The 22907-nt window shown below is 38.3% G+C and overlaps 1 long non-coding RNA gene across 1 annotated transcript in view; it reads right to left on the bottom strand.

Annotated features, from left to right (window-relative positions):
• The window catches only part of LOC106148370, a 319876-nt gene extending 314116 nt beyond the window's left edge, over positions 1-5760 (bottom strand). Inside the window, exon 1 of the long non-coding RNA XR_001233761.1 lies at positions 4954-5760. This is a non-coding gene — a long non-coding RNA (uncharacterized LOC106148370). The remainder of the gene's footprint in view (positions 1-4953) is intronic.
• Between the last annotated feature and the right edge of the window lie 17147 nt (positions 5761-22907).

The following is a 22907-nucleotide window of genomic DNA, read 5'->3' as shown; positions in this document are numbered from 1 at the left end:
GTAACTCAAGTTCCATTACTTTAACAAATACCTGAGAAACTCACTTTATGATAAGAAGAGGTTTCTTTTGACTCTTGGTATTGGAAATTCCAGTCCATGGGTGGGTGGACACATTGCTTTGAGGCCTCCACCATCATGGTGGGAGTGTGTGGTATAGCAAAATCGTATTCTTTACAGCTGAGAATCAAAGGATAGGGAAGGGAAAGGTGTAGTATTCCATTGCTCCCCTCCAGGGCATGCCTTTGTGACTGAAGATGTTCCACTAGACCCCTCTTTTTAGTGGGGTAACACCACCTTCCAACAGCACCAAACTTGGGGACCAAGTCTCTAACTCATAGACCTTGGGGGGGGGGTCACTCAAAATAGCCAGAAGCTTCCAAGGAAGTCATGAATTGGGGATTCAATATTTCAGGTGGAAGAAATGTAACAGGAAGAAGTAAGCTAACTCATAAGGGTGCTTTTCTCCCCCCAGGACAGATATAAGAGGTCCTTGGCAATCTGGAAACACACCAAAAGTCTGATAATATGGGCTTTGTTGAGAGGAGGACCACTCCCAAGACATAAAGAATCTACCACAGGATATTTTGTAGTCCTGAGAGAGGCGGGTATGGCAAGATAGTTAGAGATATGAGTAGCCAAGATTCACTTAACAAGCAATAAAAGGGGGGATGTAAAATCATGCCTGTATCATGGCACTAACTTTGATTTGTAATCTGTGAATATCCTAGTGGCAGGCATTGGATACCTTCCCCAGAAGGGAAATGAAATCTGACAACACTTGACATTGCTCAGTCATTGATGGAAAGCAGTGATTGGCCAGCTAGTTCCCCATTGTATTTTCCTAAGGAAACGTTCACACCCATTGGGAGGTGGATAAGTCATCTAGAGCTTCTATAATTTTCACACAACGCTACTGAAATCAAGAGTAAAGGGAGACGATGAAAAGAACACAAAAATATAGTTTCTGGCAATAGCAGAGAAAAATTCTGAAATACTTCGGATTAAAAGGGTTGGAGTCTAGTTCAGCAGTAGAGTGCTTACATAGCATGTGGGACAACCTGTGTTCAATACCCAGCAGTAACAAGAAAAATTTTGTTTAATAGATTCAGAGTAGTAAAGGGTAAGATAGGGAAGATAGATAAGTTGGAATCTATAGAGAAGAATAAAAATGCATTTCTAAAACCTGAAAAAATATATAATTAAAGGAAAAGGAAAGGTGTAGTATTCCACTGTTCCCATCCAGGGCATGCCCCTATGACTGAAAACTTTCCACTAATCCCCTCTTTTTAGTGGTACCACCACCTTCCAACAGAACCAAGCTTGGGGACCACGTCTCTCACTCAGGGGCCTGAAAAAATATATAGTAATTTTAGTAATAACCCATGGATGACCTTGACAGCATAATAGACATAATGTAAAAGGTGACTAGTAAATTGAAGAGAAAAATCAAATGAAAATATTCAAACAATCACAGAGAGGTTAAAATAATGGTAGAAAAGACCAAACTGAGTGTGTAACAGGCATGTTGGGTACAATAAAATCATCTGTTAAACACAAACTGAGATCCCACGAAAAGGGACAGAAGGATATACAGGAAGATACCAGTTAAAAATTTAATGAATTTCCCCTGATGAAAGACATCTGTCCACAAATTCAAGAAGCTCTGAATTTAAGAAGAAAAAATATAACAAAAGCAGCACCAAACAACATCATAATAGAACTGAGAAAAAGAAGAGAAATGAAAAACCTTCAAACTGGCCAAAGATGAAGAGATATCACCTTCAAAGAAACAGCAAATTGAGAGGTGCAATGACAGCCAGGAGTCAAAAGAATAAAAAAGAAAAACGTACCAAAGAACAATTGTATACCTACTTTAAGTGTTCCTTAAAAATTATAGCTATATGAAAAATTTTCAGCCACCCTAAAAAATTTTTGTGAGCACACTTTTCGTTAAAAAGATATTATAAACAACTTCATCATTTTATAATTATAATAAATGAGTTTTAAAGGATACCACAAACTTAAAATATAAATGATTAAAATTAAAATATCAAATGCTAGATTCACCTTGATATACTTACTTCTTTAACAGAGCTAATTAGAAATTAAGAAGCTATTACATTTAGTAATTCATGATACTTGCCATATAGTTCTTCCTAAGTTTTCCCAGTCACTTTTGTGTATTAGCTCATTTGCTGGGTGCTACTCTCTCCCCCAGTTGAAAAACTAGTCAGATATTTCCACCTATATTTTACGTACAATGAAAATCATGCTCTAAGAGACTCAGAGACTTGTCCTTGATAAGACAACAAAGTCTAAACTAGAACGTATAATTTCTATCTATTGTTCATCATTTGGGTACTACAAAGTTGAAAAATAATAATGTTACATTGCAAAATATATCAAATAAATAGCAAAGGGATAATTGCGGTAGCATCTAAAGAATTTGTCTCAATTTTCTTTCATTTGTCAAAGCTCAACTAATGTTATATTTACCTTCTAAATAAGGCATCATAACATTTCTCAGTATTTTTAACATCTTATAACTATTGGCTTTCACTCTTAGCTTGTAATTCTAGAAGAAGGTAAGATGCCAAAGCTTTTCAGGCTAGGTTTTACTGACCAATTTCCCTACTAAAACCTACACACACGTTAAAAGCATAATGTTTTGAGATCCATAGGCCTCCTATTCTTAGAAAGGCCACAAGATAAACTTCTGGTTCACTTCAAGATAGAATTTTGCCTAAAGGGAAGTGGGGAAATTTCATATGATGGAGTTGCTAAAGTGTGCATTCAATCAACCAGCTGGAACAAGCAAAGAAAGAGATCATCAAATAGTATGAACTTACTCCATATACATAATCTTTTCTTGGAAAAAAACATCATACTGAAATGATTCCCTTTTCCATGACCCTCAAAATTCACTCTCACCTAGTCCAGCTGTGGAGTGCTGTGGCTTTGGTTTTGTTTTATCATGCAATTTCCTCTTTAACTAGGACTTCTCCCTAATGAAGAGTTCATGTGTAACAAAATAGCCAAAGTATTTGCAAAGAGCATTTTAAAACACTGAGAGTAATCTCCAGTTCCAGGACATTATTTTACTCTATGTCTTTCTTAAAAATAATATTGTACTGCTTATCAAATCTATCAACTCATATTTATAAGATGCTTGCACATTGTGGGGACTTTTCTGACACACTCTATTGCATGTGAGGTAAAATACCAAAGCACCTTTGACCTTCTTTGTTAAAATATTTCAGAATAAAATTAAGTATTTTAGATCTAAAGTATATGTACAGTGTACATTTTTATTATTATGTGAAATGGGTAAAATAAATCTTGTTTCTAAACATAATATCACTTGCCAAAATCCATGAGTCAAATGCCACCACACCTCCTGGCTGACAAGAATTATATGTATGTTTATAATATGTCTTTCCTCATTGGGTATATCAACACATCAGCACATCACTGGGCTGGTTTGAAAGAGAGCTTTTGCTACCACTTGATAGAAGGAAAGCCGTGGACAAGGCAACAGGTTCTCTAAGAACTTTTATGTGACATCCTGTATGCTTTGCCATAAACAATCACATACAAAAAAGGTGAAAAGAAAACTTTAGAAGAAGCAGGTGGGGACTTCCGTGACAAGAAGTCATGAATCGGATAATGAGATAAAGATTACGTCTGAATCACAGAAGAAAATGTTGCTTCTAGAGCGGCAAGGCTTGGGAAAAAAATAAGCTCTCCTTGGTGCTGTTATTGATCTGTCAACACCATGTACCGTAGTCAAACATTTCATTACGCACTTCCCAGGAGAGGCAAAGATGTAAAAGCCACAATGAGCTCTTCCAAAATCAGAACGGATGTAACACCTCCGACACCCTTCTTAGTCCCACCACTCCTGTTACTACACTCTCCCCCATGACCTCGTGCAGATCCCTCTTTACTTCTACCACAGCCATTACTCCAGCAACTTTCCACCATCTGTATTCTGAAAGGACCTCAAACTTTATCAGGAGAGCAATCACTGACCAAGAAACTGTGGCTTGACTCTCTTAGAACAGCTTCATAGAATCATCATTCTTTAAAGAAAAAGAAACAATTTATAGAAAAAATAAGCTTTATCTCAAAGAAAAAATAAATAAGTGAATTATAATTGTTCTATTGTCCTGACTTTCTTCTATCTGACCATTATGGTAGATGCTGGAATATGATAACTGTCCAAGAGGAATCTCTTTAACGTTGGGGATTATTTATTATAAGTAAAATTCATAAATATGAAATAGCTTTAAATGTTTAAAGATCTCAAATTGCAGTGGATAAAAGCAAAAAAGAAAAGCAGCTAAACCCCAAAGTAGCAAATTTTCACTTGTTTCCATCTTTTTCACAAAGTGACTTTTCGGTGAGTGTGTGTGGGGGGTGAGATTAAACACAAACGCTCCAACAGATATCGCCACTTCCTTATGATACAAAAATTGGACTCTTTTCATGAAGCAGGGGTCCATCTATGAAACGTGTATCAACCGGCAGAAAGCCAGTAGGCGTGGGTACTGGCATGTTGACATCTATGTGCGGTACAACTCTCAACTAAGGTGTGCAAGCCGGTTCTGAAAGACTTTAAACCCACAAGGCTGTACAGTAGAAAAGATGCCGATCTCAAACATGTTTATCAAGCAAACCTCTTCCAGACCTGAGTAACAAAAGGAATTGCCAGGAAAACGTGGAGCAGCTGTCTTAACCGCATACTGAACCTGCCTCTGACTCCATCCACCTGCCGCAAAAATCCCCAAGACAAACGTTTCAGAAACCCGAAGAGAGAAAAATAACGAAGAAACCAAAGTTTGCTCTTTGCCTCGCACCGCTCAGGGGTAGAACTTGGGCATCTCTCAACCACTCCGCTCCCAGGAGCCCCAGAAGGTAGCTCTACACCTGAATGACTAGACAGACACTCACCCGAGAGCGCAGGACCCTTCTGGCGTCTCCAGTCCCAGTTCTCAATCCCACCTGCCGCAGGAACACAAGGGCATCTCTCCCCGAGCCGGGCGAGGGCAGGGAGCCGAGGTTGGACCCAACAGTTGCCAGGAGCCTGGCACAGGCTCCAGCGCATCCGCGTTAAACCAGAGACAAAGGCGGCTCCCAGTCCTGCGAGGTGCGCGCCCTCCTGGATGAACGGCGATCGCTCGCTCTAGCCCACACTGGGAGCGCCTGAGCCGCCCAAGTGACTGTCGCGGGCTCCGCGCTTTTGGAGGGGTGCGGCTGGGTGACTGGTGCGACGCTGGTGCCAACAGCGCTCCGCGCGCTCGGAATCTACCAGAAGCAGCGAGAGCGCAGGGCTGGCGCTGGCTCCAAAGGGAAAACTGCCCCGGGCAGCCTGCTGGAGAAGCCCCCGGGAGCGCAGCGTCTCCCGCCCGGCGAGCTGGGTCCCAGCACCCGGCGAGAACCCCAGCCAGGAGCGCAAGCTCGGACGCGCTGCTCCTAGCCGAGCCGAGCCGAGGCACCTGCTGCCTGCGCTTCGCGCTACCGCGGTGCCAAGTCCCGCGCTCGGTCAGGGACGAGGCTCCCGGGACCGCGGCCGGAGCGCGCGCCCACGGCGGGTCTGGCTGGACGAGCGCGGCTGTCACTCACCGCGCGGGGTGCAGCGGCTCAGACCCCCCCGGCCTGCGCGCGGCGGGCACCCCGGGCGCGGCCTCCTCCCTTCCTTTGTCACTGCGCGCCTCCCAGCCGGCGGACGCGCAGCCGGGCGGCAGGCAGCGGCTCTGGCTCCGCTCCCCGGCGCTCTCCCTCCGCCGCTCCCCTCCCTCCTCCGTCCCCCTCTCCGAGCCGGCACTCACTCGGCGCCCATGATGTCATCCAGTGGAAATCTGCCATGCTCAAAAACTGGAATAATCCAGCGCCCGCGCGGGGCGCGCGGAGAGGGCGGAGGCGGCCGCGGAGCCTCCGGGAGTTCCCCGAACCCGACACCCGGCCGGGTCAGCCCCAGCCCGGGACGGGACGGAACAGAGGAGGGATCCACGCAAAAGTGGCTCGGAGAGTGTGTGGGGGCTCCGGGGACGCGGTGGGGATGGAACCAGGCACCAAGCGCGTTCGCTGATGTAGAGATGCCAAAATCAGCACTTGGACGGTTGGCAGAAGCAAGGAGAAGGAGAAAGTTTTTTCTTTTTTCTTTTTCTTTTTTTTTTTTTTTTTGGCTTCTCAGGAGCCACACCACGGATGAACACCTGTGCTCCAGACACGCTGACTAGAACCCTTGGAACCCCCAAGCCCCAATCTCAGCGAGAAAGTTCAGGACACCTGGCCAGTGCCCGCCCGCCTCGGTGAGGAGCAGCTGAAGCGATGAGGAAAGGCAGGTGTTGTTTATGCGCAAAGGAATCAGAGGCGAAACCTTAGGCAGCCGGGGGCTGCGATGATCCAGGACCTGACCGACCCGGAAAAGCTCGCTTCCCAGGGGCAAAGGGCACCAAATGAAGCCCCCTTTGGCCTTTGTATTACTCTCCTGCCCGCCCATCAAATACTCCTGGACGTGCTAGCGCTCCTCCCTCTTCTCCCAAGGGTTGCAATTATGGATGAAACTCTGCAAATTGCGAGAGATCTATTGAAAATATTAAAAGATATTGTACCAACTGTTTTTATTCAGTGTTACTTATATTAGTAGAAGTTTTATATTGGAATAGAGGCAAACAGCCTTGGTACTTTTGAAGATTCCCCAGTATTAATAAACACACACACACACACACACACACACAAACACACACACACACACACACACGAACCTAGATCTCAACAGCTGAAAATGCTCTGATTCATCTATGCTTCAAGGGACTTCTGATTTCTCAGGGCTTACCTGTCTTCTACCACCCCTTCCACAAAGTAAGACTGTAAAGGACAGTAGCAGTGTCCAAGTTGATTGCCCAGGCTTGGCTGAGAGTGGGTAGGTGGGAACGTGTGAACACTGAGTCTGCGAACATCTGTGATCCTGTGGGAGTACACAGAAAGTCATCTCATTCATCACAGATATGGGTACAGTTAGAAATGCCTCAATCTGTAAATACAAAGAGAATTCCACACAACAGCAAGAGGATGCCAACAACACTTGGAAGGCTCTTCGGTATATTAGATTAGTCTTGTTAAGCAGTTTCCTTTCATTATAGCTGAGTAATATTCCATTATATAAAAATAGCACAACTTTTTTGTCCATTCCTCAGTGGATGGGCGTTTGGGTTGCTTCAATGATTTAGCTTTTACACACCGTGCTGCTATAAACATGGCTGCAAGTATATCGCTGTGATATGTTTTCAGTTCTTCTGGGAAAATACCCAGAAGTGAAAAACAACTGGGATGAGGGAAAAGAGAAGAGAAAGAAGGGGAAAATTATGTATATATGCATACATAGGATAGCTAACATAGTTGTACTACTGACTTCTATTGCTTTATTGAAAGGAACAGTTAATGTTTAATTGTTTGATCAATCTTGCATGTCCATATTTGTTTATCTGAGTGACCAATTTGAAGATATCAATATGTAATGCAGCAACCATTGTTAATTTCCTGTCACCTTGTCTGAAATTCAGTATTGCTTGTACTGTTTTTGTGTTATCTTGCAAATGTATGTGTGTTTATTATTGTTTTCATTCTTTGATCTTTAAAATGAAAAAAATTGGTCTTGTTCATACAGTATGAAGTTGTGAAATCAAGGAATCAGACTATAGCACATTGGCAGAGAACTTGCCTAGTAGGCTCAACACCCTGGGTCCATCTGCAGCACCACATGCAAAAAAAAGGAATTATAAAATCTAGTGGATTTTCTCAGGAAAAGACAATAAATAACGTGAAAAGTCGGGATCAGAAATTACTTTTGATAATAAAATATCAAAATGCAGGTAGTGGAACCTAGAAGGGTAAACTTGCTTCTAGCTGGTTCTACATTAAATTATTTTAGGTAATAGTAAATCTGTGCACCATATTATGATACTATGTATGATCAATGTGTACATTTAATACCCTTGCTGCCTTCCTTACATTTTATTGAAGTTTTTTATTTTTAAAGAATAATCACTAATTATTCCTAGGAGGTACAAAAGAACACATAAATGTATAAACATTTTCTAGACACAAGTATTTTAAATATCAAAATAATTTTTTAAAATTTTTTTATTTTAAAGATTTTTTTAAATCTCAGTAAATGGGAAGTAAACTGGATGAAAACATTGGGAGAATTGTAAGGATTTGGGCCTGAAATTAATGGCAATGCTTGAGATAAGAAAATGAATGAATTGCTTGAAAAAAAGTAATTAGAACTGCTAATGATGCTGTTCTGAGGATCTCAGAAGGGCAACTTGTAAACCCTCCCTCCTAGATTGGTTCTTTGTTGCCCTATTTATCTTGTTCTTCAGCATTCTCTGGGGTAAAGGACCATCTTGGAGACCAGAAGAATGTCAGGGTGGTCAGCAGGTGTGGGGAGTTTTGTAGCCATAAAGACGGAGAATGCATCCCTCAGTCTGTCTTTGTTTAAATCACTGCCTTAAAGGGTGAAAGTCAAGCCTTTATCTTTAAGAAAAATGAAATACATTAATATGTTATTACTTAATTGGTCCTAGGGAAAAATCTTCATGTTTGTGACTCTGGACCTCTTGGAGGATTAAAACTACTGTGCTATGTTCATCCCTGTGACCCTTGAGCTTCACAAAGTTAACTGACTTCTGCATAAGATCTCCCACCCCTGTCTGTTTACCTACCAAGATCCTTGCATGTGCCAATGATATTTGCCACTTCTAATGCATGTTTTTATTTCTTTGTAATTTTTAAGAGTCATTCCACTTGAATACTTTAAGATATCTTTATCCAAATGGAGGGCTAACACAACCAAAATTAAAACATCAAATTGTTACCTTAGAAAATAAAAATATCACCATTTTTAGAAAAAATTATATCCCAAATCATATTTTACAGCCCTTACATTCTAATCTTGTTTAAATGATGAGTATAGCAAACCTTGGAATTGGACATTTAGAGTGGATGCATGAACTCTGCCTCAAAGATGGATGGCCTGCTACATTGTCTTCATAATGACGCATGATTCTCTTCACAAAAGCAACCAGTGCTGCGATTTGGTGGGAAAGAAATGGACATGTTTTACCTTGTGGATTCCACCAAGCTATGAACACTTTGTACCCTAGTTTAATTTAAATTAGTTATAACTAACAACTTTTTTAAAACTAGCTTTCCTAGAGATGAATTTATTAACTGTTGACAAATAATAAATAAAAGAACGATTATTATTAAGCCCTTATGATGTGCCAAATACTATGCCAAGTCATTTTATGTATTAGTCCATATGACCTTCCAGTAACCCTAAGCCATGAATGCTGTTCTCTTTTGAAGATGAGAAACAGACGCGAGAGATCATAAAAGTTGTTCTGGCAACTAAACTAGTAACAAATCAGATCTTTGCAAAGGGAAATGGGACCAAAAGATGGAAGGAAGGGGGAGGGGAAAAGGAAGAGGAGGATGTAGAAAACTTAAGTTGCATTATATACCTGTGCCAACTCCCCACAACAGATGTAATTTTTATGTACTGCAAACAGGTACTAATACAAATAAATGCTTTGCGGGGGCTGGGGATTTAGCTCAGCGGCAAAAGCGCCTGCCTGGCAAGCGCAAAGTCGTGAGTTCGGTTCCCGGTACCGGAGAAAAACCAAAAAAAAAACAAAACAAAACAAAAAAAATAAATGCTTTGCAAAATCAGATTTACCACTTTGTTCTATCAGTCTAAACGTATAAAACTGGTCATCACGACAGTATATTGTAACTTTTAGATAATCTTTCCTCTGAAAAAATGAAACCAAGGTGATATATATGCATATATTATATATACATATACAGATATTGTATTATATTTTGCTTACTGAGATGGATAATACATTTCTGGTAACTTCTTTTTATTCTCATTATCCCTACTAATAATAGACTTCCAAAGTTACTTAAGAAGAAAAGAATTGGGGGCAAGTAAACAAGTGTTACTTTTTAATCTAGCATTGACTAGTTTAGACATAAAGCAAGGTACAGTGATTCTGTACTTGGAAGCAATACTTTAAAATGAAATGAAAAAGAGAATAGTCATAAACCTTTACTTTAAACAAAAATTATTTCAGTGACTATCTTCTCTGTTCTCTTAATCCACTAGTGGATCTGTGAAACTCAACTACATTGCCCATCTCAATGAAAACTGCTTTCCATCCTGTGAATATTAACAAAGAAAATAGATCATTTTTCTTCAAAGGATACAGACATAGATATCAAAGGATCTGTATCTGTATCATATAAAATAATATTTCCTGTCATAGATATACAGCCAAGCTTCTTTAAACATTAAGTTTGATATAGATTTTTTCCAAAAGCTTTAATCTTAGCTGTTTTGGTAATTGGTAAATATTCAGCAACTCTGTTAACAAGGGTTATTTGAATCAATTTGTGAAAAAATTAAAAGGCATGAAACAGATGGTCATCTTTCAAGGTATCTTGTTAATCTAGCTTATAAAGTTAATTTCTCATTTATAAAGCAAGCAATTGAAACACTGAGAATCTTTAGGCTTGTAAGATATATTAACATGTATAAGTTTATCTATTGCATTTATATGACCTGAACATTAATGTTATTTTGATTTTGGCTCCAGACAGTCCTCTATCATGAAGTGTTCTTGTTAATGAGGGGGGCCTATCCCATGGCTATCCGTTCATTTTTCTACTCCTCCGTCAGTGGTGCTGGTCATGGTCACTAACCTGACACAGACTAGCGATCATTTATTAACTGCCTTTGTTTAAGGTCAGAAAAAAGGATGAAAAATGTTTCCTATTAGAAAGAAGAATTCACACTTCAAAATAGACACATTGCTTGTGGAAAGAAAAGAGGAACTCTATGTATAGCAATAGCAAGCTATGAATGAGAGTATTTAAACACTTTTCCCCTAAAAGGAAAGTACTTGAAAAGTAGAGATGCTGATTTCACTTAGCATGTGTCAGTTCCTCATTCTCAGAGTTGAGATTTTTTTCCTCCATCAAATGCTATTTCCTAGTAATAATAGTATCAGTGATTGCCTGAAATATTCCTACCCACATCTTATTATTGTCAGGCATTTTTCTTCAAATTACTTTATCCTAATAGTAATTCCATCTATGAACATGGAATTAAATACAAATAGAATCAAATAAAACTAGAAGATAATTTTCTGACTCTTTTGAATCATATATCGTAATGGTTACAACAGACTTCTTTCCTGCAGCTGTATCTTCCTAGCTACTATTTGGGAGACCCTGGAAAAATATAGCTGATTTTTAAAGGTCCCTAATGGGCATCTTGACTTTCCAAGACAACCTAATTTCTGAAGTATGATGGGAGTTCTGTAGGAAGAGCTCAGAGGGCTATTGCCTTGCTCCTGGACCTAATTTTCTTAATGATATCTTTTATGAATTAAATAATTCATTAACCTCAGTCACTTAACCTTTCTGGTTTGGAGAGGGAAGTGAATGATATTTCACATACATGTATCTCATCAGATGAGTCTATGAGAAAATAAAATTGAACGAAAATGTGATATCACTGCAGTTTAATAGTTTTAAAATATCCAAATAGGGGCTCTGTTAAAATCCTGGTTAAATCTGGTTAAATCCTATACAGTGCTAGCTGGTACTAAATCATGTGTAGCTGACTGTGATGACCAGGACAAAAAGGAAGAGAAGAAAGAGAGGAGGATCTTTCCCATTCCGTAAGACACAAAAATGAAGTTGAAAAATGGCCTTGAAAAAGTTTCTAATCCCAGTTTTGCCATTCACTGTACCTTAATGAACATATTTTAATCTCTCTCAATCTCACTTCCCCCTGGAAAGTCCCATTAAAGTTTCTCCTCGATTCATTTTAGTATTTTTGAAATCTCAGTATGTGTGCTGTTACGGTATACTTTTTTTTTTTTTTTTTTTTTTTTTTCTCCGGTACCAGGAACCGAACTCACGACCTTGTGCTTGCCAGGCAAGCGCTTTGCCGCTGAGCTAAATCCCCAGCCCCTGTTAGGGTATACTCTTAAGGTAGTACTATTTCTCAAGCATACCCCTCCAGAGTTAACTCATTAATTATAACAAGCAGTGGTGATATAGTCTCAAAGAAGCATAATGCTATCTCAAAGTAGGAGACTAGTTGGAAGAATGAATGAATGAATGAATGAATGAGTCAATGAAAGAGATGATTAAATAAAAACCCAATATAGACAACACCCAGTGCTTTAGTCTGAATGGGTATCCAGCTCTCAAATTCACAAAACCTAATGCAAACTAATCATAAATGTGATAGTGTTAGAAGGGTTCTCTGCAAGGTGATTAGATCATGGGACTGAGTGAGATTAGTGTCCTTATAAAAGAGAGCACCCTCACTTATCATACCATGTGAGAGAGCAGTTGGAAGGTGCCACCTATGTATAAAAACTTGATGTTGGATTTCACCACGCCAGAACTGGAAAAATAGAAATTTTTATAAGCCTCTCAACTTATGGTGCTTTGTGATAGCAGCCTGAACAGACAAAGATACTAGGATTGTGTCTGGCATTTAGCAGCTGATGATACTGATCAAAATCATAGATTCAGGGGCTGATTCCCAAGCTTTTTATTCACTGGCTTTCTTTTAATTTTCAAAGAAAATATAGGGCACACTCTGTGTTTTATATTCTGTCTTCAGTGGTGAAATTAAACATAGCAAAATGTCCTCAGTGCAATTCATGGAAGTGAACACCACATGTGATGAAACAAGCCTCAGAGCAGTTCAGGTCATGTTCTGGCAAATGATGTGTGAACAATTTTAATGCTTAGAGATTCTCAATTTTAAAATTGTACACAAGCAGTTGTATCAGGCACTATTTTAAACACTTTATATGTATTTAGTTTTGTTTTTCTTTTTTGATCTTTTTGAGACAGGGTCTCACTATGCTGTTCAGGTTGGCCTTGAGTTCACTTTGTAGCTCAGGCTGGTCTCGAACTCACAGCAATCCTCCTGCCTCAGCCTCCCGAGTGCTGGGATTACAGTAGTGTGCCACCATGCCCAGCTATATGTATTTATGCAATAATGTCCTAAATTAGGTACTCTTATTGCTCCCATTTTATAGTAGAGACCCCTGATATACAGTAAATTAAATAACTTGCATTGTTTGGATTATGAATTAAAATGTTTGAAGAGATTTGTATTAAATGTTAGAAAATATATTTAAAATAATATTAAGAAGAACATAGACCCAGCATTTATCTTAGTAAGTAAGGCATTTCTGTTACAAGCAATGAAGCAAATTACAAATAAAAATAGTAATACACTTAATCAAATAAGTTATAAAATGTCTAAATATGTCATATTTCATCGTTTAATAAACTAAAATATGATTGGCATATTCAATATGTAAGGGGTTCATATACATCAGTGAAATGTACTACAGATTCAGTAGAAAAGACAGAAAAAAATAAAAATTTACAAGAACTAAAATAAAAATTTACAAGAACTAAAATAAAAATTTAAAAGAACTATTAATGTCAGAAACTAAGTGTTAAAATTGAGTTTAAAATTTAAGTTAAAATGAGATCCAGTGTCTCAAGTTATCAAGTGAAAGTTTTTTTGACTTATAACACTCTCTACAGGTGAAAGAAGAGATCTATGTATTTTGAGTGTACACTTATATTTGTTCATGCTTTGAAGGAAGCCATTGGCAGTACATGCCAAATGCTTTAAGAATTCCCAAAGATAATTTGATTTCATGGGGTCTCTCATAGAGATATAATGGGAAAGTGCTTATCTACAAAATAGTTGTTAAAAAGTAATTTTTGATTAAAAAAAAAAAAGGAAAGCCAGTCCATTGTCCTGCCAATAAAACGACTTCAAATAAATAAAGTTGAAAAACATTGTTTGGACTGACCCATGCACCACTTTGCAACATGTTGCAGAGGCCAAAAAACAGGCAATGACATAAATTCATAGTTAAGTTTCCTGATGTCACATTAACAAGCTCTGTGGAGTTGTTGCCAGGGAACCTGACATCCTGAAGCCATATATCTTAAGCAGGCTAGTTTCTCTGCAGTTGTCCTCATCCAGGTGGGAGGATAGTTTTGCCAAAGATATTTTTGCCACAGTAAGTGATGACTGGCTGTGAAATTATTACATTCCACTGCGGACCTATACGCTGTCATTTGCTTCTAACAAGTTGCAAATACTGGAACTTTGTGGCAATATTAATTTGGAAACCTCTGGTACTAGATTAGCCCAACCATAGTCTAATGAAAGAGAAATCTCAACCATTAAATATGACTTTTTGGTATCCCATGGACTTCTCTTTTTAAACCCCAGCTCCAGCCCTTCATTCTCTTCCCTTTGTAAACTTTTCTTTGGTCAATAGTCGCACTCATCCAAGTCTGCAAGAAGTCAATGTAAATAACACAGCAAGATCCTTCATTTTACTTGTGCACCACTGGAATAACCAAAATCTCATGAAGACAAATATGCTACTATTTTTGAAATAATGTGACTTTGTTTAATTAAACTCCAACTCTTTTAAAACAGGACAGACACCATGGTGACTCTGTCATTGTGCTTTCCACTCAAATATTCTATCATGTTTATTAGGAAAATCCTAGGGAGGGCCAGGGATATAGTTCAGTGGCACACAGTGCCTGCCTGGGAAGCGCAGGGTCACTTCCACGAGTTAAATTTCCAGTACAAAAGAATCCTGTGGATACAAGTCCCACAGTCACCACATCCCTTGGTTCTTCTCCATGCCACTTACTGTTTTCTTCTTTTATATCTTTTTCATCTTGTGCTGGCTGTTCTGTTTGCCTTTCGCTATTCATTCTGTATTCTTTGTGGTCCTCAGTGCCCTGATGGACAGGCCTCTTTGGAATTTTTCTTGTCTCTTGGCTTCTGATTGGATTCAGCTCAAAGACTTCAGAAGGATTTGGAGTGTGGGACTAAAAACAGCTGCATCATGCCTCCCTCCACTGCCTCCCTGCTAAACTGTTGCTCAGAATGATGCGACGGGTCTTTGATTCCAGCTCTCAGTCAGGTTTTCATACCTAAGGATTCATAAATGTTGGAGGAGGAATGATTTCTCATTTTTGATACTTTGAACCAATCTTGCTAGTTCTACCCACGTCTCAGTAAATATTTTCTTCATTAAAATGTCCTTATATATAACTCAGCAGATTGTGCCCTCTCTTTCTTACTAAGTTACAGAATGACACACGCCATTCAAACCCCTGAAACAGTCTGCAATTGATTTCATGTCTATACTCTTCTCCTCCACCCTACCTTCCTTACAAAACATTCTTCCCATGTGCACAGAATATCAGCACTCGGAAGCAAACAATGCCTTTCTCCTAAGGAAATTCTACAGGATTTCCAATCATCACTAATAGTAGTCTCCAACCAGGGAGTTATTGCAAATGGACTACAAGTACTCAAACACATAAACATTTTCTGTGGAAAAATCAAAGGCCAACACACTATTACTCTAAGTAATTTCCATCCTGTCTGAAAGACACCCATCCATGCTTAATGACCTTTCCACAGCAAATTCCCTTTCATCTTTCGTAGGAGAAATGTTCCACTGAAAACCAATAAGGTAGGGTATTTCATATGCATTATCTCATTTAACACCTATTGTAATTGTGGAAGTGAAGTTTAAGGGCCTATATAGTTCAAAAATTAAGGTTTAAACTCAGGCTTGAAATCCAGACCTATATCTTACAAACTAAATGATATTTTCCAATAAGATGCTTGTCCAAAAATTTAGAAAATTACTTACCCTCTGCAAATGTCTCTATGCCTCCCTAATTTTAATTCCAGGCCTCTTGTACCTACCTCCTTATACTGAATTGGCATGATTTTCTCTCTCCCACTAGATATACTTAGGTGTGGAAAGTTGCATTTTGTTTGGCTTTATGTTTTTTGAGATAAAGTCTCACTGTGTTACTCAGGGTTGCCTGAAAATCTAGGCTCAAGCAATCCTTCTGCCAAGCCTACTTAATAACTGGGACTACATTCACCCACCAAGCAGCAAGCACAATGCCCAGCCTTTTCCTGTTTTGGTAGCAGAACATAACAGGCTGTCTGAGTATTTAACATAGAAAACCTCATTAATTACTAATGAACTATAAAAGAATTACATTATTTTAATACTAAAATAAAGCAACATCTATTAGAAATTGTTACACTGTAACATTTCCAAAAGTGCTCATTTTTATATGTCCTTGCCTGAGTACTAGGAGGTACTTATACGGTCTAATATCAAACCATGTCACTCAGGCAAACTTCCCTTTTTTTCCGGTTTTTTTATTGTCTCAGATACCCAATAATAATTGACACAAGAATCCTCAATTCTTCTGTTACCTTTAATGGATTTAGTATATATGTATCTGTGCTGATAGTACCTACTTCTCTAACCAGTTATATATTGTAAATTACTTATACAGTGGAAACCATTATTTATCTATATGTCTACATTTGTAATTTAGGTTAGTTCTAATTTGCTCAGCTTATACACTCAATTTAAGCATGCATATGGTGAATGGAAAGCAGCCAAATTGCTATATTTAAATAACAAAATAAATGCATAGAAAGAAAATTAAATATGTAAATAACATCCATTGACTACAAAATATTTTGTGACAAATATAAGGTTTATAAAGAACCTGACTGTATCCTAATTAGTGCTATAAAATCATGTGATAATCATGCAGTGTTTTATGTTATGTGCCTGCCACTGTTCTAAGTGTTTTACGTTCACTGTCACCTATTGGGCACACTGACTTGGTGCAGTAGGCATTATTGTTTTTCCCATTTTATAGGTGAAAAAAGTGAAGTGAAAAATAAAACTTGAGAAAGTCATACAACTATTGCTATCCCAGTGGTATTTCAGACCCAAGTAATCTAACCTCACAGCCTGCTGAATCACTATAGACTACCATCTTCTTTAAATAAATGCCAAATCAAATTGAAAATTATTACTGAAAACTGAAAGCATTAGGAATAAGGGAGTACCTTAACCAATATTCCTGCCCTGATTCTTGAGACGAATATAATTCTATCTTGTAAAAAAAAAAGTTCAATGAAACATCACAACCAACTTCTACTAAGCATTTAATCACATCAATAATTTCTCTCTACCCTTACAAAATACCCTCTGTATATAATTTGATTTCTCATGTGGAGGCAGTATATTATAGTAATTAAAAGTACACTTACTAAAACCAGTTTTCCTGAGTTTGGATTCTGTTTACAACACTTTCTAGCTATGTGTTTCAATTTCCTCACCTATAAAATGAGAGTAATAGAGTTGATTTTATGGGGTTCTAGTGATGATTGCATTACTTGATATATGGGAAGTATTTGACAGTGCCAGGCACAGAATAAGTGCTAGGCATTCATATTTTCTTACTACAAGTAGATTCTCTTTTAGGTAAACTGTCATTAGGTACTGCTGTGTAGAAATTAATAAGCAATGATTCCAATTTATAGGCACCTGCTCTGTCCTTTAGTAATACAAGTTCTGTTTCATGACTTCCAAGTTCATATCAGGCTTAAACATGGTATTGGATTTGGTTGACTAACAGATTTTAGTTTTCTAGCCATCTATAAGGAATTGATAGAAGTTGCTTGAATAAGCAGTTGAAGTTCCTCTGACGACACAAATGCTCAACAGGGAAGGGTGCTTTGTTGGACTCATGGTGTGCTGTGATTCAAAGTTGGTTAGCCTGGATTCAGCACCATGGACAGCAATTCCCACAGCCTGTATCTGCTCAACTGGATTATCATCTTTGTTGAAAATGGGTATCTGGGGACTCGACATTTTTCAGAAATTTGAGAAAGATGCAGACATAAGTATAATTCCAGTGATATCTAATATACACAGAAGTACTTATTGTTCTATCTAAGTGAAATAAAGATCATTATGGTGTCTCAGTATGTCAAAGAAGGAAGAAAAGGAATAAGTAAAATTTAGCAGTGCTATACTGTTCTGCTATTCTTTCCGTACTCAAAGGAATACATATCGGGGCTGGGAATTTAGCTCAGCGGTACAGCGCCTGCCTGGCAAGCGTGAGGTCATGAGTTTGATTCCTGGTAGTAGAAAAAAAAAATACATATTGGTATTTTCCTAAGTTTTTCAAAAGTGTTCATCAATTGTATTACACTGGAGCTTATAATATTTAAAGTGACAGTATAACATTGGTAAGTGTTATCAACAATGTTTATGACTTTCATTTAATAGTAATTAATCTAATGCATGACGTTTGCAGTTAAAGAATATCTTAAGAATAAATACATGACGTTGTTGGCTGGAAGATAATTTTACTGTCAATATGTTGTTTTCCCCCCAAAGATGTTTGCACTCTTCATTTTAATATGTTGCCATAAAATTTAAATTCTTAGTGTGTTTCTACCATGGTAGCAGAAGTATTATGCTTATTTCTGCTCCCCTGCATTTAAAAATAAGATAAATTTACTCCTGAATTGACCTTAACACTTGATAAATTGTCCCCAATATAAAGGCAGTGAATAAACTCCCATGACAATCTTTGATAAAATTTCTATCTTCACCCATACAACTAAATTCATGAAGCCTTTCAAGATTCATTTTTCTCGGATGTTTTTTTGTAGTTGTTTTCTGCAAAACTTTATTTTAGGTTTAAGATAATAGTTTATATTTAAGTTATCTGGTAAGGATAGGCTTTTCATATTTCTTTTAAAAAGTGAGATATAGAGTTCAGAGGAAAGGTTCAAGAAAACCAAACTATTACAAAGAGGTCAGGTGGTATAAAAAGAGGAGGACATGGCCCTCCTAGAATTATACAAGGATGCGTCACCACCAGCAAAGCTTGTCCAAGCCTTCAGTGGGGTATTGATCACCAATTTTGTAGGGGAACTGGAAAATATCAGGTTTTACCAAATTTACAATATGCTTTACAAATCCAAAATTGTAGACTGTCCCCTTAGAGCAGAGATGATGAAACTTTTAGACTTTTAGTACCAAAACTGGAATCCAAAGCCCCCTTCTTTATGACAAGTGCCAACACTGCATTAAGCCTACATACTGAGGTTTTAGTTGAAAAAAAATACAACTCACACATTAACATCTTCTATCTTAAAAGAAAAACAATTAACATACATGCTGTAGGTTTGCCACCACTGCCCTAGGGCTTGCTGCCACATAGAAGAAATCTAAAATTTTTTCAGGTGTACATTTTTTTATCTGATAGAAACACTGTCTGTCGTGGACATTGCTCCATGTCCAGCCTTTGGTAAACACCCTTCTGCTATCTGCTTCCATAGAGGTTCACCCTACAAGTGAAAACATGCAATAATTGTTTTTTTTTTTTTGCAAAAAGAAATTGACCTAGATTATTTCTTTTGGCATAAAGCCCTCCAGGTTCATTCATACCATTGCAAAAGGTTGAAACCTCATTTAAAATGAGGTTTCCCTCATTTTAAAAGCTGAATAGTATTCCACCCCACATATACCACATTCACATTTTTTAATCCATTAACCCATTGGAGGTTCCATAATACTGAAGTTATGGGGTAACTTAAATATAAATAATGCTACATTAAGATTACAGATATCTCTTCAATACTGATATCCTGAGGTAAAAGAAATTCTATTTTTACTTTTTCTTTTTTTTTGAGACAGGGTCTCACTCTGTAGTCCAGGCTGGCCTAAAACTCACTCTGTCGCCTAGGTTGGCCTTTAACTCATGGCAAACCTCTTGCCTCTGCCTCCTGAGTGCTGGGATTAAAGTCATATGCCACCACGCCCGGCCCGATTTTTAACTTTTCAAGGAACCTCTGCATTATTTTCCTTAGTGGTTGTACTGTTTTACATTCCTACCTGCAGTGGACAAGGGTCCCTTTTCTCCACATCCTCCCCAATACTTGGGTTTCATTCAGATCATTTTCTTTATTAGTACATATTTTAATGTTATAATGTTCACATTTCCTGTTGGGAGCTTGTGCATTCACATGATACATTTTAATTCTTTTTTTCATCCCCTTTCCCATTCATCTCTTGATCCCTTCCGTTTTTTTCTTTTTTTTTTTTTTTTTTGACTTCCTTTTATGCCTTGATGGGAGCCATACTGACAGTTTTAAGGTTATAATTTATTGTCATTTTGATTTTCATTGCCCTTATGTTTAGTGATGTTGAATACTTTTCTAATACTTTCCCTATTTTTAAGAATATTATTTATTTTCTTGCCATCAAGTGGCTCGAGCTCCTTATATATTTTGAATATTAACCTAACTTCCTGTGAGTTTTACCCAAGTATTCCCTTTCCATAGTACATTCAAATATTTCCAAATGAAACATAACATATCTGTAGCAATGCTAAAAACTTGGCCATTCAGTTCAAAATGTGTATTTAGAACATTCAGAGGGAAGTAAATAAACTACAAGTTAACATTGCATTTGTGGCATAATTTTTACATATAAAAACAATATCTTCAATTAACACATTAGCAAAAAATAAAAATTCTTTAAACAAAATAAAATTAGAGGAGTCAAGGTTATAAAGACAAAAACTGAGAAGAAAATGAACTAGAAAATATATTTGTTTGTTGGAATAATGGTCATGATAGGCTAGGTTATGTTGATTTTACAAACAGTGAAGATCTCACCCTTTAGATCACAAAGGTTTGTTTGTCGCTGTTTGTGTCTGACACAGAATCAGCAAGGGGCAGCAAGGGACCTTACAGTGTCACCATCCCAATCCAGAGCTTTCTGGTTTATCATGACAGGAGATAGTAAGTTAATGGAAAAAGGCACTGGCTTTTAAGTGCTTTCACCTAGAAGTATTTTATCCAAGTTTATTCTTCACAAATCCCTTTGCCACACCTAGTTACTAAAAGATATGTACAAGAAAAAAAGAAAAAGTGAAGTTTTACAAAACCTCGCTATAAATCTTTCACAGTAGCTGTTTCAAAAGAGAAAATACAATGAGAGGCAGCACAAAGAAGTAAACACTATCATATATGTACCTACATGTACATGCAGTTCTATGTCATTCATGATGTGTACATCCTGAAAAATACATCGTTACACAATTTCAGCGTTGTGCAAATATCACAGTGTACTTGACCACACCCAGATGGTCTATCCTGCTACACACCAAGGCTGCATACCACAACCTACTGTTCCTACAATACACACCTATGGGGTGCGTTACTTCACTGAATACTGGAGACAACTGTAACACAGTTTTCATGTATCTACACATATCCAAACATAGAAAAAATACAGTAAAAATAGAAGCAATAAGAATTTTTCAGGTCCAATGTAATCTTATGAGACCACGATTGCTGATGCAATCCATCATATACCAAAATGTCCTACTACCTGGTTCATGGCTATGCACATATCTATCTATATATGTGTGCATGCATACACAGACCACCAGGGTGCACTGAACACAGCATCACTGTCAGGCTGCAGAAAGCATGTAACTGTAGGAATCTGCATGGAGTTCATGCCACAGTGCATGGTTGAGACCTACTCAGACCTAATAAGTTGGTTCTTGTAATACATAAAGCCTCTGTAATTTGTCAACTATGCCTCTGAACAAGGAGTTCAGGATTATTCATTCCAAATAGGACAGCCTAGTCATATTCATAGTATAAGTAAGCTTTCTTCACAGGATACTCCATCTTTGAAAGAAAATTCACTTCCCCCTCAGCTAGCAGCCATGATTTTCAGTAACTTGTGAGAAATGCAGCAACAATATTTGGTAAGGGAGGGGGAGAGACGGAACTAGCACGACACACTCACTGACGCTTGAGGAGGAACTTCCCTTTCGAGAAAGAGTAAGCAAAAAGCTCCATTCAGCTCAGAACAAAGATGAAGTGCCTGACTTAACAAGACCCTACAGGGACAGCTGTGTTCTTGGAGAGAAAGATGAAGAGGTAAGAGGGGACTCTCTGAACTGGAACTGAAAAAAGGACTCTTGGGAGCAGTCAGGGAAGATGCAGAAATAAGATGCCTTGGCAGTGTCCTCCCTTTCAATACATAACTACTATCTTTGCCAAAACCAAGAAAAATATGTTTTTGGGTAATGTAAATTTGACCCTTCAAGAAGATATTCATGCTTTTATTATAGGGGGTGCAGTCCTCAATGCAGGTAGTATCAAATCTTTGATTTTCTTATGTTAAACTCTCCAAGTCCATCACTGAGGATACGTGAACAAAGCTACCGTGACTGATGAGCCACTGTAGAGCTCACTGCAGACTTGCACTTGACTCCACAGCCGGAGAGATGCGGTGGCTGGATTTCCTGCTCTTGCACATTCTCCGCTACATGGGATACATAGAGCCCATGGACACCCTGGGCAGTTTGTGGAGCTGATCCATCTACATCCCTTGCAGATCTTTGGCCAATGTACTTAACTTGTTTCACTCGTATTTTCCTCACCTCTAGAACAGAAACGTTGGTATCTGAGGTTTCTCTCACTATGGCACTGTGAAGATCAAGCGAGTTCACATGAGTGCATGGGTAGGAAAAGCCTCCCAAACTACTGAAGCCTGTTTTAGTCATTAAAACCTGCTTATATAGAACATTTAACCTATGTTCTCTCTCTTTCTCTCGTGTGTGTGTGTGCGTGTGTGTGTGTGTGTGTGTGTGTGTGTGTGTGTGTTTATTCCAATACCTGGATTTCATGTTTGATCCTTTTTGTTTTTTTTTTTTTTGTTTTTTTTTGTTTTTCTCCGGTACCGGGAACCGAACTCATGACCTTGCACTTGCCAGGCAGGCGCTGTCCTCCTACCTCAGCCTCTCAGAATGCTGTGATTACAGGCAGGCACCACCATGCCTGGCATGAGGGGGGTTTTTATAAGGGATTGAAGTCATGG

This window comes from Chinchilla lanigera, unplaced genomic scaffold (genome assembly GCF_000276665.1).
Source record: "Chinchilla lanigera isolate Chin_1 unplaced genomic scaffold, ChiLan1.0 scaffold00002, whole genome shotgun sequence".
NCBI classification, from domain to species: Eukaryota; Metazoa; Chordata; class Mammalia; order Rodentia; family Chinchillidae; genus Chinchilla; species Chinchilla lanigera.
Note: the sequence above shows the minus strand (reverse complement) of the source record. Positions and strands in the feature narration are given on the sequence as shown.